Source organism: Lycorma delicatula, chromosome 6, assembly GCF_047948215.1.
Source record: "Lycorma delicatula isolate Av1 chromosome 6, ASM4794821v1, whole genome shotgun sequence".
Classification (NCBI taxonomy): domain Eukaryota; kingdom Metazoa; phylum Arthropoda; class Insecta; order Hemiptera; family Fulgoridae; genus Lycorma; species Lycorma delicatula.
The window spans coordinates 42,160,483-42,177,654 of record NC_134460.1 but is presented as its reverse complement, the minus strand read 5'-3'; the positions used below and the strand labels follow the sequence as shown (position 1 = coordinate 42,177,654).

The following is a 17,172-nucleotide window of genomic DNA, read 5'->3' as shown; positions in this document are numbered from 1 at the left end:
TTCACTTATGTGAATCTGTGTCTATTATCACAGTTTGTAATAATAGCAGCAGAAAAACTCGTTCTATGTCAGTGACTGGACTGACATTTTAATTTTTCAAGATATGTTTTTAATTTAATTGTATATCTTCTGAAGAAGCAGATATCTCTCTAAAAGCCCTGTGAAGAAAAAAAAAGGAACAATAATAGTAAGCAGTAAATACATGACAATTAATTTTTGTACAGAGCTTATTTTGTTGTTACGATGCAATCTGTTGAACTAGATACAATCTATTTACCAATACATATATACATATATGCCTGTTTTTCTTTCTTTATTAATTGAATTAAAAATAATGAGTGATAATTTTTTATTATTACTAATAAGGGTGAAGTCTAACCGCATAATTTTTCCAATCCACTTTTACAATTTTAGCTATCTCAGCTGTTTATCTACCAATTTGAACAAATGAGATATCATTTTACAATAAAAGATTTTCACAATAAAAACATTTTATACAATAAAACATAATTTGGTAAAACTAATATTTATGAAGCTATTAATAAAAAAAAAATTAAATACTATCATTTTGAATTTCAAATACTTGATTATTTTTTTAAATGTTATTGGGTACATGCATACAAAATTTCATTAAAATATTTTAATCTGTTCTTAAAAATAGACTTTTAAATAATTGATGGATTCTTTTGTTTTGATATAAATTTTTATTGAAAAAACACAAAGTGGTGGGCAAAGGGGAAAAATGAAGAAAAATAAAGTAATTGTCTATATGAACTTTTTTGTTTATTTTGATGTCCTGAATCAGTCCCTTACGTTGGCCATCATCTCCTTGGATATTCTGTACATATACATTAAGATAAATAATTAATATTAAGCTTTTTATGATTATAATTGCTAAACAATATCAAAAGGGCTTTTATTTCAACGACTTCGTTTACATTAATTTGGCTCTTTATCTCATTTATGTTTATTTTATTGTTTCTACAGAAAAACATATTCTGTGATGTTCATTTTATATATATATATATATATATATATATTATATGTATACTATTTAACATTTTTATTATTATTCCTAATGTTTATATAGCAATTTGTTCAATCAGTGAACATCCTGACCCTGTAGAGGAAGACACCCTTTGCCATCTCCTCGATTCTGAGCCCTTATGGGCTTTATCGGTCGGTCATCTTCAAAACCTCAGATTTTGACATATTCCAGTCCGCCTTGGCCTGGGTGCCACCAGTGACATTCCCATTGGTGTACTACTATTTAATGATCTCAAAACAAAATACATCTCACTGAGTCTTAAGCAAACTGAAAATACATACTAAACAAAGGAATTCAACTAGCTACCTGTAGAAGGTAAAAGTGAGTTCAACAAACAATACAAAACATAAAAATATTAAAAAGAACAATAAAAACACAGTAACATTGAAACAAAACAAAGTACAAGAACAACACAAAAACATAATTTATAAAACAAAATATCAACAAAAATAGAATAAAAGAGAAATCCAAGCAAAGCTCTAGATCCCCTAAGCAATCCTTTTCCTTGCTAAGTACATTATAAAACTCTCCATTATTGCCCATTTGGCTCGGTTCCTCCAGTTTACATGGAGATCCAATGCTGACCCGATAAGATCAAGCAGGCAGATAATCTCCGTATACTTGTACTTCGAGCACTCATAAAGAACATGGTAGGTGTTGTCCAATTGTCCACACTGAGGACACATCCCAGAATCTACCAGGGCGAATTTCTGCAGTCTGTCCCTAAAAGAACCATGGCCAGTAAGAAATTGCATCACATATTTATTAGGGTGCACCCAACTAGTGAACAATAAGCAACCCCCCTGGTCCAATGAGATAAAGGATGATATGTATGGCGCATAAATGAGGTGTAATTCTTGTACAAACCCAGACCAACCATTCCTGAAATGTGTAATTTAAGCCGAATCATCAATTTTAAAAGGGGTCCTTAATTATTTTTGGGGAAACTATTTTTTTTAAATTGTTAACATATTAAATTTTAATTCTAATAAAACAGTTTGGTAATCAAAAATTAAACTAAATAAAATTTGAAAAAAGGTTTTGGAGTATTGAAAAAGGATTCACTTTTGGTAATAAATAAGATTTAATACTCAGGGGAACAGTGGGTAATCAGCTTATTATGACACAAAAGGAAGCAACAAACCAATATGATTTCTGATAGCGGGCTACTCAAGATTGGTAATAACTATGAGTATAAGGAATTATAAGCAACACATAATGTTGGTGGTGTAAATAGTATTTTGTTATTTTTTCAGGTTTTCTTAAAATCAAAATGTACTCAATATCGCTCATAATAGCGTAAAGAGTATTTCTTATTTATATATATTAAAATATTGTTAATTTTGTAAAAATTAGTATTTTTATATCATTATTGATTTATTTGAATTTTATTTTATATATCTATTTTTTTCTTTGAGTTCCACTCTCAAAATATTTAAAATGGTAATTTCAAAGTAAAGTAACACATTTCCTTCATATTTTATTAAAAATGGCCTTCAAATCTGTTTAATTATGCTTTGAAAAATATTTTCATTATTATTTTGACTAAATGATATAGGTTAGATTAAAAAAAAAGGTTGTAACAACTAAGCTACCACTAATCTATCATTTGGTTCATAACTTTTTAAAAATCATCTTTTCAAACACTTTTAATTGATACTCTGATGAATTTTAAATAGTTCTGTTTTTTTGGTTTATAGAAATATGCTTTAGTAAAAAAAAAATATTGTGTCTATTACCAAGCACTTCAGATTTCAACTTTACACTAATTGTCATTAAATCAAAATTGAGATGGATAATATGATTAATTATTTGTAAAAATTTCCAGCAATGGTTCTGGAGTTAGTGCTGCAACTTATGAGTAAATATGTTTACATTAGATTGTAAAATAGATAAACTTTTTGGTTAAAAATTCATTCATAACTTATCAATTTGAGAAGTGACTTTCAGAAGTGGCACAATCCCTAAGGATTATTAATAAACTTTATGTAAAAATCAATATTTCTTTGTCTTCTCAATATCAGTCAACTTTTCTCTATATATATCTTCTTGTATGAATCTTGAAAAGAAAAATAAATTATATGATTTTTACAAAACTTCTATTTAGAAAGTTACTTTGTTGGTTTAAACTTCAGAAGAAACTAATAAAAATAAACATTTTCTGTCAACTGATGATAAATACACACACAGCATTTATCAGTTCATTGATTAGAGGGTGTTCACATAATAAAATAAAAGTAGATGTATTTATAATTTCCCCAGAAGATTTTTAGGTGACAAAACTTTTATTGATCTAACAATATACATATTATATGTTACATATTTTTTAATCATGATTAAAATTCCGCATATTTCAGCACAGAAAGGCTTCTGTGATGGAATAAAATGTATAATAATGGAATTGTATGAAAAATTACAAGCCAAGAATTGAATCTGTGGTTGAAAGATAGAGATGCTATCCTTCTGTCAAAGAGATTGGCAATATTATTTGATTTCGCTTATTTATTTCCCCACTTAATATAGCTAGAAGAGTTATATAAAAAAGGGAATTATGGTGATCATGACAAAAATTGGATAAAGGTATTTTGCAAATGTTTACGTGCAAATGTAATGTGCTTACAAATGTTTCAGAATCCAATTTTTTTGATCTAGATTAAAAAAAAATGTAAGTATGTGTTGCACTACTTTTGGCCTTATAATTCAGAATTGGATAAACTGATTTTCTTCAAATTTTTCTCAAATATTTTTATATATATGGGGCATTAATCATATTAATTAAAAAAAAATTTGTTTAGGGGGTAGAGGGGATATCGCGAAAAAACCAATTTCGATTTTCTTCAGAGGCAATTTTAGAGAAAACTTTGGTAAAACAAATTTGTTACCTAAAATGCTTATATAATAATCCAAAAAATGTTTTTCAAAAAATTATTCCCCACTCTTAATCTTGAAATAAATTTTTTTGTTCTATTTTCCTTCAGTTTAAATATTTTTCAAAAACTTTTTGAAAGTTTATACTTTGTATATAGAGCTATCAAAAAATTTCAATTAAGAAATGTACAATTTGTTCTTTAATTTTCAAGGTCGAGGTATACAATTTTTTTTAAGTTGTAGACCTTGGACCTAAAATTCAGAAATATTTTTTGAAAATTTCCTTTTTCTTATTTCTTATTTTAGCATTTATTGAACGGAAGGGGGGCGGGGTGTTAGATAAAGAGAAAACTTTAGTTAATCAAATTTGTTAAGAAACCTATATACTCGTATATGAATATTTTTAGAAAAATGTCTTTTAAAATTTATTTCCTACCTCCTAAGAAATATAATTTTCTTTTTGTTTGGCTCTAATTCTTTTTATTAATAATAACTGGGAAAGTCATGTAATACTTTGACAGCTTTTCTCTGTAAAAATATATAAATCTTTATCTTCAGTTTTAAGGCTCTATTAAAGAAAAAAAATGTTAAAAGATGAAGGAGCTAAGTAATTTATAGGTATTTGGAAACATAAATAATTTATTTCATGAAAAATGAGATGATCTTGAAGTTATATTAAAAATAATGTTGCTTAAAAAAAGTAATGGAATATTTAAATGAATTTATAAATGACTTTTAGTTTAATATAAATTTTCAGTTTATATTCAAATAAATTGTAATTTAAACTGTATATTAGCAATCTGTGAAAACTGTAATCAACTCTTTTAATCATCATATTTCGTTTTTCATCTTTGATAAAGGAATCAAAGGATAATTTTATAAAGTGTAGGAAGTTTCTTTTAGTCATAAGTTATTCTTTTGAAAGTGTGAAAAATTATAAACATTTTTCAATTTCATTTTCATTTTCTGTTTTAAAATAAGAAGAATTGTGTGTATATTATCTTTATATTTGGTATTTTTCTTAAGTTAAAATTAAATTCTTTTTAACTTTCAATTGAAGTTAAAAAGAATCTAACCTTTTAAATACTTAAATAGAAGTATTTAGAATGTTAATGATTTTTAACATGTTAGAAAATATTTAAATTTTAATAAATAAGATGGTAAGTAAAAGTAATGGAATCTCATTTACAACGATAGTGACAAGAAAAGAATGATTATTTTATCACAGATTCATAATTCTAGCTTTTTAAAGATCTGTATTAAAATATACTTTTTTTGGGAATATTGTACTGCATCTCCCCAAATTATTACTCAGATATCTAAACAATGAACTCCAATCAAACAAAATTTTTATTTAATTCTAACAATTTTGCTTTTAAAATCATCATTATTTTTAAAATATTGAAATAATTTTTCAGATTGAATAAATTTTCTATCTAAATGATCTGTTAACCACTAGACTGTTATGGAGAAATCTCAAAACAAAGGAAGTATGGAATAGAGATGGTTAACTGATATGACAACGTGAGTGTGAAACAGGATTATATTCAATGTAACTGTTTACTTCACAGTCAGTTTAATTGGAGGATTTAGTATAAATACACTAGGTTAGCAGCTAGCACAAGTGATGAGAGATCATTACATGCATTAATGAATAATTATTTCATATCCTTTATGATAATTTTTCTAACAAAAGAAGGAAGTTCAAAGAGGGGAGCAAAATCAGACATTTATTACTACTATTTTAACTAACACGGTTTTTATTTCAAGTTATATTTATTCCGTACAATCTATTCATCTTATAGAACATAGTAAGGTGCAAATCTTTTATTCAGTAAAATTATAAAGTAAATTCAACTGTTAAAACCCTTTACAGAAATTTATGAAAAAACTGGCAAATTATTGCATAACTTTCCCACCCACGCCGGTCAAGACATACCTTGCACAAGTTTTTCATTGCGAAACCTTTTTGTCTTCACCAAAAGGTCTTTGAAATTCAATCATTAAAATTTTATTTACATTTTCATAATAAATGTTTCAATATAAATAACCAATAATTTTTCAGAATTTTTAAAATTTTGTTTTAATGGGTTCGCTTTTTATTGATTATTATTACCAGAATAAGATTTAAGCATCAAAATTTCCAAATTTCAAATATAAAAAACTTTTGATTTTGGGGGCTTCCTTACACTGACAGGACAATTTAGTAAAGATTTTCTTATACAGAAGTGATCTTTAACAAAAAAAAGTAAATAAATTTAAAAACGAATTAAAAATATTGAAAAAAATAAAATACATCTTTTATGATAATAATGAAAAAATTGCTTCTTATTTTGGGTCCAAGGTGTATTATAGGAGTCAAAACTACTTAAATTTTAACTGCCCTTACAGACAAAGAAAAACAATTAAAATTTTTTAATAATAAAAATTAAAAGAGTTAAGCCAGAAAAAAAAACAAAACAGAAAATTATATTTTGTAGAGTGGAGAATAAATTTTAAGAAACAAAATGTTTCTACCTAAGTTAGGTTTAACAAATATGCTTTTCGTTTTCTGTTTAGTCTCTGGAACGACCAACCCGCTGGGTTGGTCTAGTGGTGAATGCTTCTTCCCAAATCAGCTGATTTGGAAGTCGAGAGTTCCAGCGTTCAACTCCTAGTAAAGTCAATTATTTTTATATGGATTTGAATACTAGATCGTGGATACTGGTGTTCTTTGGTGGTTGGGTTTCAAATAACCACACATCTCAGAAATGGTCAAACTGAGACTGTACAAGACTACATTTCATTTACAATCATACATATTCTCATTCATCCCCTGAAATATTATTTAAAGTTAATTATTGGAGGCTAAATAGGAAAAAGAAAGAAAGTCTCAGGAACGACCATAAGGTATTACTTTAGAATATGAATAAAGATGATATGTATGAATGTAAATGAAGTGTAGTCTTACAATCTCAGATTAACCATTCCTGAGAAGTGTGGTTAATCGAAACCCAACCACCAAAGAACACCGGTATCCACAATCTAGTGTTCAAATCCGTATAAAAGCAATTGCCTTAAGTAGGTAATAAATTAGATAAAGTTTTCTATATATCTAACTAACACCCCCTTCAATAAAAACTAAAATAAAACGTCGAAATTAAAAAAAAAATTTCTGTATTTAAGGTCCCAGATTTATAATTTTGAAAATTGTAAAATTTTTAGTAACTATATATCATGTATAAAATATCAAACAATTTAAAAAATATATTAAAACCAAAAGGAGACAGAAAAAATCAATCAAAAAACATACTCGTATATTTTAGTTTTAATATTTGAAGGTTGGTTTAAAAAAAGATTCATTGGATTATTTATAAATGCGTCATAGGTAAAAAATTTGCTTTAATAAAAATTTCTCTAAAATGCCTCTAAAGAAAATTGAAATTGCAATATCCTCTCTTAACAAATTTTGAAAAAAAAAATAATATGATCAATACCCTCATATATAGAAATTTGAGTTAAATTTGTAGAAAATCAGATCTGTAAATTCTTACATGTAATTCCAAAAGTAGTGCAACACACATATGTACATATTGTTTTATTTTTTGTTTTAGATGAACTAGTTGGACCCTAAAACATAAACATTTACAAAAAACACCTCATTTTTGACATGATCACTATATTTTCCTCTTTAATATACCTACTCTAGCTACATTCGCCGGAAAAATAAAAATCTTATTTTGTTAAAAAACTATAAATCTCGATAATTTTGTTTTAACAGGGATTGGTACTGAATAGATAACAAAAATCGGTATCTTTTTCAAAGTTTCACTAAGAAGATAAGAAAGAGTATTAAATAGTATGTGTTTTTATCTACGTATTTAATAAAAGTGTTCCTTTCCCAGTATTCTCTTTAATAGTTGGGCCAATATAAAAACTACTTCATTGGAAGAAAGTTTTCAGCTATAAGTAATTTTTATACACATTTTATGATAAAATATAGTGAAAGATTGAATTTTATTTTTTAATCAAAGAATTTTTAAAGTCTGGTGATCCAATCAAACACATGGAGTTACAAATTCGGTGTTAGAAAATTAAAGTTGGCAGTACAGGGTTAAGTGTGTTCCTTATTCTTCATTGGAGTTTCTAATAAAAATTTCTCAATCTTTACCCAATTTTATATAATTGTTTTTAAAGTAAAGCAGAATGAAAAAAATCTTGATTTTAAGATAGTGTAAATAATACACATTATATGATAACATAGAACTAATTTTACTTCCTCTACAAGTTTCCTTATTCATTAGGCAATGATTCAACGCATTTTTTTTTAAGGTACCTCACAAAAATACAGCAATAGATTTTAATATTTTGCTCAAATTTAAAAATATAATGACCGTTTTTCTGTCAATTTTTAACAGGTTTAAACAATTATAATCCTTTTTTATTTTATTGAAGTTATAACTTTTCTCAGATAAATTAAGTGGATGATTTTTTTTAAATGAAAAATTATTCAATCAAGGAAAGACGGTTTGCAGATATTTTTCTTTTTTTTTTGCTTTATCATTACCTAGTGTTGGATGATTATAGCTTAGTCGAACGTAGACGGTGTCATTCAAATATTCAAACTATTTTCATTATTCTATTAAATATATAAATAAATATTTTTTTTATTATTCTATTAAGATGCAAATTTAACCCTTTGTGATATTTGAAATTGTTTTATTGAGGTTTTATTTTTTGTAAGCTTATTAAAGTTTTACATAAATTAAAACACTGAAATATTTTAGAAACATTGAACAAATATTTAATATTTAAAAAAAATGTCATTCTAGTTTACGTGAAAAATATTAGTTTTATTTAATACTAGCAGACCGGCAATGCTTCGCTATTATTAGATATAATATATCTAACACTATAGATTAAATGAACACTATTGAAAGTTTGATAAAACATAAAAAAAGTAAACATTACAGAACTTTGTAAAATTTAACCTTTCACTTTATAAAAGTTAGAATGTAAATAAATCCAGCTGTCAAGACAGCGCCACCAATCGGATTTAATTCAACTATTCTCTAAACACAGTGGTCATACCCTGGATTAAAATAAGTTTGGTAATAAAATTTAATACAATACTTATTATTTTTCTTTCTACTCCTAATGTATATGTTGAAATCTGTTCAGCATGTGAGAAATAAGCCACTCCATGGTCCAATGAGATGAGAATGATATACAATTGAGGTGTTTTGTACAGACTCATGCCGACTATTCTTGATATTTGTGGTTAATTGAAACTTAATCACCAAAAAGTACACCCGTATCTAGTATTAAAATCCACATAAAAGTTACTAACCTTTACTAGGATTTAAACCTTAGAACTTTCGGCCTTGAAAATCAGCTGTTAATCTGTTCATTTGGGACGACGATTTTATCACTAAACCGGTGGATTAATAGTTTTCAAACAGAAAATTTATTATTTTTATTTTTTCCTGAAAAAATGTTAATCTTCATTTTCATTCAACACCTTTTCTTTAAACTTAATAGTTCTGAGCATGGGGATCACCTAATTCAAGAATTTCCAAACGTACAGTTAGTGGTAAAAGAAAATAATTATTTTATTTTTAGCTGTACCTTTCTAGTTGAACCGGTTCAACCCTACTACACAAACTAATTAATCTAAAATAAAACACTCTATATATTAAAAAAATGTTGTAAAAAACAAAATTTAGTTTTTCTGCAATTACTCAGTAACTTATTTATTTACAGACTTCGTTGGTGTCTTAATAAAACTCAATACATCAGATTACAGATAATCAGTATGAACCATCTACCGCTTACTCAATTATGAGAGTAGTTTTAAGGGAACACACCTAATTCTTATACTCGAAGCCTTACCTCAACGGCATTCAAAAATATAGATATAGTATTAGTAAGGGTCTGAAAACAAAACTCATTAATCGTTTAGTTGTTTGAATGCGGTCTATGTTAATTTTAAATTAATGAATTAAAGTATTACCAATTGTACATCGAATGAAGTTTTTTAAAATAAATATTAAAATTTCTATAAACCGTGAAAGTAAAATAAATACCTTAAACTAAGTTTAGTCTTACAGACTAAATAATATTTGTCTAAAGATGAAGTTTAGTCTGTAAGACAAATAGTGTCAACACATTTTTCTAATAGAGGTTAAAATCATAGTTTTAAATTAGGTTATCACACTTCCTTTAAACTTTTCTTTAAAAGCTAAAAAAGAAACTTCTAGAGCTAAAAATAAAAAAAAAAAAACAAGCAAAGGAAACAAAATGTTGTTCACAGAACAACTTTTAGAGTAAATAACTTTAAAATTTACAGTGTTTTATTAACTATTCTTTTTTTTCTTCTTCTTTAAAATATAAATTAAATTTATTCTTTCATGAAATTTTATTTGTCATTAAATTAATTGGTTTTTAAAAATATTGTATTTATTTTCTGTAAAACTATTTCTTAATAATTATCTAATTCAACTAACTAAAATATTATTATTTTTTTTAACTACATGCCCAAGTATTACAATATTTTTACTTCCTTGTACGAAGTAAAGGAAGTATTGTAATCCTGAAAAATTTCGGTTTTCAGATTTCAATGGAATATCGATTTTGATCATTCTGAATCCATTCTGACTAGTTTTGGCGTGACCCCTGTACATACGTACGTATGTATTTCTCACAACTCAAAAACGATTAGCCGCAGGATGCTGAAATTTTGGACTGCTGTAACATCTAGTTATGAACCTCCCATTTGATTGCAATAGACTGAACCAAAAATGTCCAAAAATGCCTAAAATCCCCAAAAAACTGGATTTTGGACTTTTTCTTAACTTCCGTAATAAGCCCTCATTGAGAGCTTTTCAACGATATATCATAAGTGAATTTATTTTCATTGGTTCCAGAGTTAATGTAATATGAAATTTTAATTAATGAAATATTTGGATCTTATAAGGGGAAGGCACATCGGTTCGAATCAAACTTCTCTCCATTTTTTTAACTTTTTTTTTTTTTAATTTAAATATATTGATTTATTAATAATTATTAACCTCCGATGTAAAAACAAGATTTTTACAATAAATAATAATTCAATAATAAAAAAAAAATTATGAAAAATATCAGAAGTTATTAATGAAATAAAATTTTATGTACTTTTCATTTAAAAGAAATGTGTATATGTAATTTAATAGGCATGCAAGGAAGTCATGTAGTGTCTACATCAGTTTTTTTTTTAATGCTTTTGAACTATAAAGAAAGTTATAAATTATAAACCCATTTTAATATCGAGAAATAAATTTTTATTTTGATAATAAAATATTTAAGTTAATTTTATTAATAAATAATTAATTTATAAAAATTTATTTATAAATAAATAAATTTATTACATTTATTTCATAAAAATAAAAATGCTTAACCTATCGTAAAACTTAATTTTTTCTTACAACAAAATAATTTTCCAGTTTAAAAAGTACTCTTAAACAAAACATTCCTTTCATACATCTATTTAGTTCAGAATTATTACTTTTTTGTGGTTCTTTTGTTCACTACAAAATTATAATTGTGATCTAGAGTATAACTTATCAATTTCCCCTAGAAATATAATTATTATTAATACTTTATCGAATTAGTGATATTTCCATAAATACCCTCTCACTTTTTATTTATTACGCACCAGGTCTTATAAGACAATGGCAAATTGCATATAAGTAAAGTTTTTAATTGGATTTAAGATATATAAATTTTCTTTGTTCTTCTTTTTATTTTTACAACGAATTCATAAAATGCACAAGAAAGTATTTGGTTCAAAACCTGATTAAACATCATAAACATAGTTTCTCAACATATTATAAATTTAATTTACTTACTTTCCGTATCCGGGAATAAAAAATATCACCATATTCTCAACTTCCAGTATCTAACAGCTCTAATACGATTTCGTACCAGCAGTTCCTCATACTCGTACGAGAAAGTTTCTCCTAGCTCAGGAGCAGATGTCAGTTTAATTAATTATTTAGTTAATTTATAATTTAATTTATTAAAGTTTATAATTTAATTAATTTTTACCTCTTAAACTTGATAAAAGTAAAAATTAATTTAAAAAAAAATGACGTAACCCAACTTTGCTGAATTTCATTGTTAAAAGAGCTTCGAATAAATGAGATCTTACATTAAAACCAGCTAGTTTATTTAATAATGAATTCTTTTGAAAGAAGTTAAAATAATTAGGAGGGGACCAGTACTGCTCCGCAGAATCAGTATAAATAAATTTATAATAAATAATTTACTCTTTGGTTCATAAATCTTCCTTCCAGCATCATCTGTGCGATTGAAGTCGGTGAGGGCTCATTTGATGCGCTTGACCTGGTGAGTATTTATTCAGTATATTATGTTTTTATTTTAATAATAATTACTGCCCCTTGTTTTATATAAAAAATATTTTCTATAATCTTTATTAGCATCAGAAATTCTTCGTGCTTTGAAGGCGGACGATTATAAAAATAATTTCTCTGTTTAAAAAAGTATTCTAAATATGTTTTAAAAGATTTTCTTGAATTCTAAATCAATCTGTCTCATTTTATTTCTATTGGCCATAAAATAATGGACATTTTTGTAAACCTCTTATCCAGTTTTATAAGAGGAGATATTCTAACCCAAAGAGGAGTTCCCAACAGGATATCAGCTGCTATATAATACTTGGCGGGCGCTGAATCGAGTTAGTACTAGAGTGGCAAGAAGTTGAAGTAATATGATGAAGTAAGGATGTGCAGTCTGATAGGTGTTTTTGTAGGGAGTCTCGGACAATGAAATATCTGCTCATGAGCTCAAATATACGAGAAGCTTGCACGTACGAGGAACTGTTAGTACTAAGTGACAAGGGGATCAGAGCTGATAAGTACTGGAAGTGGAGAATGTGATGGTGGTTTTATTCTTGGATATGGAAAGTTAGTAAGTAGGTAAGTAAGAACGATGCCAACACAACTATCTATAGGGATTGGCAAGCCAGGTGGGATGGATCCACGAAAGGGAGGTGGACGCATCTCTTGATCGCGCACATTGAGCCGTGGGCCGAGAGGAAGTTTAGGGAACTGGGATTCTGACCGGCCATGGGGGTCTTTCGTTTATACCTGTATGGATGAAGAAGAGCTGAAGACCCCTTCTTCCCCTACTGTCGGGAGTTAGACACGCCGGAACACGTGATATTTCAGTGCCCGCGGTGGGACGAGGAACGCCGCGACTGTACTGCCGTAACCGGGCATCTCGAGGTAGGGACCATCGTTGGAACGATTTTACGCAGTTCGGTGGACTTCGACACTGTGACGGGGTTCGTGTTGGGAATACTGCAACTGAAATATCGGGAAGCGAGGGGATGAGGGACAGCTCCGTACGGAGCTGCCGTTTGCTCGTGCTTGCACGAGTGGACGGTGGTGATGAAGTGCGGGGACATTCGAGCCCCTGAGCTAAAAGACTGTCACGGCGGGGCCGTCCCTCCGAGGGTGTTCCCGTTAGAGGCGAAGCACCTTTGTACTTCGCCCAGCAACCGAGACTCGATCAAAGGATCGAGATAGAATAATATAGCACAGTAATTATGAAGAGTGTCCAGTTACCCATCTTGTTGGATCCACAACACGGCTCAGTTTATGTGCCTTCTCGGTTTATGTAGTTATGGAGCGACGAGGTATTGCAGCATCGAAGTTTACCGTTCTACAATCACTGCAGCAATCTCGACGACCTTCTTTAAAGAAATACGGGCCGATTACCTTTTAAATTCGCCACCCCCATACCATATTGTGATCCGTTGTTTATGAAAATAAAGATGATGCTGTCTTGGATTGTATCGGGCCAATAACGAATACCAGATCTGTTCGTTATCAAAGCCTGACAGTTGGAGATGGACTTCTACAAAAAGGATTACTGTGTTTCCAGTCATCATTTCCTATACGCCTCTGCGAAAACCCAGCGTTGTCCGCAATCACAAGGGATCAATTTTTAGAGATAAAAATTCAAGTCAAAATGGTATATTCTTCTAGAAGTTCGATTGGGAATGTTAAGAACGGAATGTCGACGAGCCCAACACTGAGGGCTAGCTTCAATCGTCTGCCTTATCTGTTTAATTTTCTCCTATGTTTTTATGGATCTCCTGATGGTTTTTTTTATGCTTCTCGAAATTCTCCGCCCACAACATGATTGTGTTATGAGAAGGCACAGGATCATGGCAGCCAACAATGAAATGTTAATAGATTTTTCTCTTTGTACGCACAACAGAATTGTTGTTTTTGAAAAATGCTCCCACAGCAAAGCACGGTGCGTAGTGTTTTACAGCTGTATTGTGACTAATGACAGTTAGTGAGAAGTGGAATCCGCATTACCCTACCTACCCCAAAACACTCTATACGGGTGCAGTAACTAAAAAAAAAAAAAAAAAAAAAAAAAATCGTCTGTTTTTCTGCCCCACCCTAATAGTAAGATTTTAGAATTCAATATAAATTTCATTTGAAACCCAATAATCGGAACAAACCACATTTGGTCCGGATTAATCCGCATTTAGTGTATTATTTTTAATCAAATTTACAGGATTCAAACCGTACTAAACTATTAAAAAAAAAAAAAATATATATGGTATACTTGTAACTCATTTACACGTTACATTCCATATTTCTTACTGGGAGATAAAGACGTAAATTAATCATATCAGAAAATACATTATCTTTTTCTGATAATGCATTTCTAGGCATTTATTTTTAATAATTAAATTGAATTTCTAACTCTCACGATGGTTTATTTCCGTTAGTTACATTCTCTAAATTGCCGTTAGAAATTTTATAAGACCGTAAGGATCGATGGATCCGTCCTGAACTAAATTCCAGATTATTGATGCCCATAATAACCGGTTTATAATGTATTTAAACTAATAGATCTGCTTAAATACATAGAATTTAAAAAATATTTCATACTTCTATAAAGTTTACATGAAATAATTCTTTTATTTAAAACTTATTTTCTGCTTTTCTTTCGCTTTGTCAGGAATAATAGAAATAAAAAATTCGTCAAAAGTAGTAATAGTGAAGCGAAATTTTTAACTAATTATAATTTTATTACAGCGGTTTGTCAACACTGTCTTCCCAGTTACCTTCTAGCTTCAGAACGAAAAAAAAACATTAATAGAGGAGTTGCCTTTTTATCTCACATTAAGTAGGTTAGAAAATTACAAGTGGGTTTTAAAAGAGAATCTGAACTTTATGTCTCTTAACTCTTGTACGTATAGACATGAAGCAGCATAACTAATTTATTTTGTGTTGTTTGTAGTAAAATAAGGGTGAATACAGTGAGATAAGTCTTCGTGTCTGAGTTTTGGCTTCCTTTACTAGTATAAAAAAGAATAAACATGGTTGTGCTCTATACACATTTAAATAGAGTCTAGAGTCAACTTCATAAGGGTACAACAAATATTATGATTTCTATTATACGTTCTTTAAAATAGACGTTTCTGTGTAAAGGTTTTTTCATATTATAGGTTATATACATTACACAAACTACAGAATATACGCAAATACACAAACGAAAGTGCGCAATTCTTTATGAAAGCAATATTTAAGCCATTAAAAATAAACTGTGATGGATAAGTATATATATATATATTATTTATACAACATGTAAGTTACATCATATATTAATCAATTTGTGGGTTTATACATTTGTATTTACAAATTGTGTATGTAGATAACAACATTATAACAGAGTCATAATTTAAACTAAAATATTCCATTTAAAAGATCTTTAGAAAATCATTATAACTCTGAAAACTTGAAAACAGTTTTAATTACTTTAAAAATTTTCTAAAAAATTATTTGAGATATAAAATTGTTAATTTCCATCTGAAATCTAGTTAGTTAGAATCTTTTGATTCGAAAAAGTTTTGTTAGCTAAGATGAAATTAATTTTACACTGTTTCTATATAGATTCGCATAGAAAAGAAACTTCGATATGAGCCTTTCTAAAATTAATAAAGTTTCATTAAAATTTAATATTATCTCTTATACAACTGTAGAAAATCCAATAAAATATTACTTTATGAACACAGATGGTCTAATATTATATGCTAGGCCGTGCAAAAGTAAAGTTTGAAAACATAGTGTCGCTTCGAAAGAAAATGGAGAGACAAGGGGGAAAATTATGTTAACCGTCTCTTTCCAAGTCGGATAGACTTGGAATGAGACGTAAAATGCATAACACCAGTAACCAGTATTGGTATTAAACTAGTAATACTCCAGATTTCTTAAAATTATTAGAGTTTTGAGATCTGTTTTTTTTTTTAATCTTTTTTGGTCAGATTTCATATAAAGTCACTAAATTTACTCTTTAATTTGGCTCCCAAGAATTATTCAGCTTAATTTTACCGAAGAAATATTTCGCCAGCCGATGCTCCACGGTGAGCGGAATTGGTCAATAATCAGTAAGATAATAGGGAACATCATCCGAAAAAAGACCCTGCAAGAAGTGGAAGATGGGTGAGGGGTGACAGCGTTAGGGCAGGGAGGAGAGCCCCGTTCAGGAAGGGTGGGATGCTCCGGCGTCCCACCTTTAATGATTGAACGGGGACTCCTGTGGTTCTTAGTTGGGGAAAAGAAAACCGAGACCCGGTCTGTGGCCTCGGTAGGGGGTCCCGGATTAGAGGCAGGCGCTTATTAAAAGACCGAGACCCAGCCACTGAGGGTGCTGTCAGGAACGGCATAACCGGGTCTGGCATGGCCTCCCAGGGGAGTAGAGGCAACTGGCACCCTCAAGGCCGTGTTATACGGGGTCATGGATCGAGTCTTGAGGGAAAGGAAGTTTAAAAAAAAAAATAGAAAATAGTCGACACTCGCTAAGGAAGCGTTTCCAAACTAACCTATGTTTATACGAACTTTCTTCTTTGTTTTTCACCAGTAGAACATACCCGTAAAGTTTGTTACATTCTTCATAAATCACTGTATAAAATAAATGTGTATTTCTACAACTCTACCGAACTTAATTTTAGCAATTTTCATGTTATTCGAACCTTTTCTTGAATATACTTCTTCCACAAATTCTAAAATTTTTATCTTTTTACAAAATATCAGAAAACCCTTATGTAATTTGTAAACAGTTGAAGATATCAAATTGGGATATTTTTTAATCGATTCCCTACCCAAAATCGAAAAACTTCGAATTTTCTTAGAAAATCGTAATGTTTTTGAAAACTTTCTTAAAAATTATCTTTAATTCCTGTTTTTGTCAAC

General features: G+C 28.9%; 1 protein-coding gene across 1 annotated transcript in view; it reads right to left on the bottom strand.

Annotated features, from left to right (window-relative positions):
* LOC142326852 (G-protein coupled receptor GRL101-like) overlaps nt 1-17,172 on the bottom strand; it is a 289,318-nt gene that overhangs the window by 81,435 nt on the left and 190,711 nt on the right. The gene's annotated exons all lie outside the window — the stretch shown is intronic.